The sequence below is a fragment of the Neofelis nebulosa genome, chromosome 6 (genome assembly GCF_028018385.1).
Source record: "Neofelis nebulosa isolate mNeoNeb1 chromosome 6, mNeoNeb1.pri, whole genome shotgun sequence".
NCBI classification, from domain to species: Eukaryota; Metazoa; Chordata; class Mammalia; order Carnivora; family Felidae; genus Neofelis; species Neofelis nebulosa.
In genome coordinates this window covers 117,694,543-117,697,821 of record NC_080787.1, presented here as the reverse complement: position 1 = coordinate 117,697,821, position 3,279 = coordinate 117,694,543, and the positions used below count along the sequence as shown (strand labels likewise).

Genomic DNA, 3,279 nt, shown 5'->3' with positions numbered 1-3,279 from the left:
ACCTGGCTGAAGTCGGACGCTTAACCGACTGCGCCACCCAGGCGCCCCAATTCTCTTTAATTCAGCTTAAATTTCTGAAGTTAATAGATCCAGTGAAGAAAGAATCTTATCCATTAGCCAAGAAATATAGCAGAAAAATATTCTATTGATTGTAATTATTTTACAATATTGAGCTCTATTAAAACAGCCATACACACACACACACAATGGAATATAATGTAACTTTTATGGGAATTCAAGGAAATCTCTTTGGGCATATATTAGTCAGGGATCTCCAGGGAAACTACCAATAGGTCGTATACATGTGAGAGAGAGAGAGAGAGAGAGAGAGAGAGAGAAATTTATGATAAGGAATTGGGTAATGTAATTATGGAGGTGGGCAAATCCCAAGATCTGCAGGTGAGTCAGCAATCTGGGGACCCAGGTGAGATTGAAGGGAGACAATTTAGTAGATGATTTTTGATGTCAAAGAGACCTAGATTTCAGATTAAAAAAAATTTTTGAATCAATATGTGAACAAGTAAGTAATTAAAGACACAGAAAAGGGTAAGATTACACAGAGAGGCAGAGAAGCTACATGGTGGAGCTCACCTGCACTCCAACATCTAGAGCTAGACAGAGGAGGAGCCAGTAAAGCTATCTGAGGAGGGACCATGAGGGAGGGCAGCCAAGAATGTCAGGCGCCTTGAGAGGGGCAAGTGTTTTCAGTGGTCAGCCTTTTCAGGCGCTTCCGGGAAGTGAGGATGATATGGACAAAAAAATTGTTGGCTTTAGCAAGATATAAGTAGTTTGTCACCTTGGTGAGAGCTGTTTCAGGGAAGAAAAAGGAAACAAAAGCTTTACTGGAGCTCTGCCACTCTTGCTTGGATGTCTCTGTGCCAGAGATTATACCAGTGATTCCACTGCCCACACCCACCTAACTCTTCTTACCTCTCCTTCCTGAGCCAGGCAGCACTGCCACTCCCTGCATCCACATCCGCTAGATCAGGTTCTTTGTCCTACTTGAGGACCTCAGTGACCCTCAGTGTCCTACTTGAGGACTGAGTGACCTCAGTGCAGTGACCTCTGACTGCAAGCAGAGTCAGCTCCAGACAGAGCATGGTGACTATGTTCCACCAGACATACAGCCTGGGCAGTGCTCTGCACCCCAGCACCAACTGCAGCCCCCATGCCTTGTCCCTGGGGCAGCATGCACACCATACCCTCCTTGGCCACATGCCATCAACACTGCATTCAAAAAATACCCACACTAATGAGAAAATGGAGCTGCAGGAGCTGAATGACTGTATCACCTAACCTACAGCACCAAGGTGCACTCCCTAGTGCAACAGAATAAGGTCCTGCTTTCCAAGTGCAAGGTCCAGGTAAGTCCCACCTGGGGACATCTGCAAGAAGGAGATTCAGGAGCTGTGCCATTAGGTGGACCTGTTTACCACAGACAAGATCCACACTGAGGTGCTGTGTGACAACCTGGCCAAGGACACCATGCAACTCCAGAAGAAGCTGCAAGAGGAGATGCTCCAGAGAGAAGCTCAGAGCACCCTAGAAACTTTCAGAAAGGATGTTGACAATGTTTCTTTGGCAATCTTTGACCCTGAACACAAAGTGGACTCCTTCTAGAAGAGACTGACTTTGAGAAACAGCACAGTGATGAAATCCATGAGCTACAGGCTCAGATTCAGGAGTCGCATGGGCAAAGTGGTATAGATGTTTCCAAGCCTGACCCCATATCTGCTCTCCCCGATAGTCAGCAGCAGAATGAAAATGTAGTTGCAAAAAACCTTTGGAAAATTGAAGAATGGTACAAGCCCAAGTTTGCTGATCTCTGTGAGACTGCTCACTACATTAGAGCAATGATGCCCTGAACCAGGTGAATCAGTAGTCAAAAGGATATTGGTTGAGTCCCTCACTTGGAAAAATGTCTGGCTTTAAAGAACTAAGTCTAGGGAGGTCCAGATGCATGAAATAGAAAACACTATTGGCCTCCTGCAGGATAAGATTCAGAACAGGAAGGGAGAAGTGGACTGCCACCTTCTTGTACATCTGGACCTGCAGAATATCAACACAGCCTTGTTTTTCAGAATGCCACCTAATAGGAAGCTGCTAGAAGACAAGAATAGTGTGTCTCTGCCTTTTTCAAATTTCTCTGAACCTAAGGAAAATCATTCTGGATTCACTCCTTCTGGTTGACAGCCAGCCACTCAAAATGGATACTTCTGATTAAGAAGGTTAAAACTAGAGATAAGATTTCAATGAACCTTTGCCCCATCATGATGATATCAATAAAAATTGCACACAACTTAGTACAGCAATATATTTCCAGCAATAATAGAAAAGCAATCCATATCTTAAAGAAATAGCTTTCTGGTAACTTTATGCAGTTTTTCAGTAGCAGAGGATAGATGTAGAAGAAAAAGAAGCTCTGGCTCTTAAGAACCAATTCTCCTAAAGATTTAGGTTAAAAAAAAAGTTTACAGCACAGTCTAATTTATGAAGCCTTTTGCTATATACTAGCCTTTAAAAAATATTTTGAATACCACTGGAACTGCATATTTTTTCCCATCAGGTATCTGACCATCCAGCTTTTGCTTCAATGGATCTTTGGAAAGCTAACCAACAAACAACAACCAGGAAAAAATTTTCTCATTGGAATGGGTTGAAGAGAATGGAAAGTGAGAAAGTGGAGAGAGCAAAAGTAGGTTTACATTTTGAGGAGATGTGTTGTCAGAGAATACCAGAGCAGTAGTTGGAAAAGAATGTGGGGTCAAAAAATAAGGTTTTGGTCTTGTTTTTGTTTTTTAAAGATGAGTGATGTCAGCAGGACACCTGGATGCCTCCTTCAGTTAAGCATTTGGCTCAGGTCATGATCTGGCAGTTCGTGGGTTCGGGCCCTGCTTGTAGCTCTGTGCTAACAGCTCAGAGCCGGAGCCTGCTTCAGAGTCTGTGTCTCCCTCTCTCTCTGCCCCTCCCCTACTCATGCTCTGTCTCTCTCTGCCTCTCTCTCTCTCCTAAAAATAACTAAACATTAAAACAATTTTTTTTAATTTAAAGATGAGTTATGTCGAGATGTGCATAGGCTAATTCTGCAGAGAGGGAGAAATTGGTGATTCAGGTGAAAGCGGGGGTGGGGTAGGGGTGGGGGGGGGGTTAGGCAATATATTCATTAGAGTAAAGCCCTTGAGGAGAAAGAGGATGAGGTCCAGGGCAAACAGAAGGAGCTAGCCTGAGGAGCAGAGACACTTTCTTTTTCATAACAGGATAGAAGACCAAGCAGGTGCA

General features: G+C 43.8%; 1 pseudogene; it reads left to right on the top strand.

Moving 5' to 3' along the window:
* The first annotated feature begins 1,062 nt into the window (after positions 1 to 1,062).
* Positions 1,063 to 1,882, top strand: LOC131515475 (vimentin-like; annotated as a pseudogene).
* The last annotated feature ends 1,397 nt before the right edge of the window (positions 1,883 to 3,279 follow it).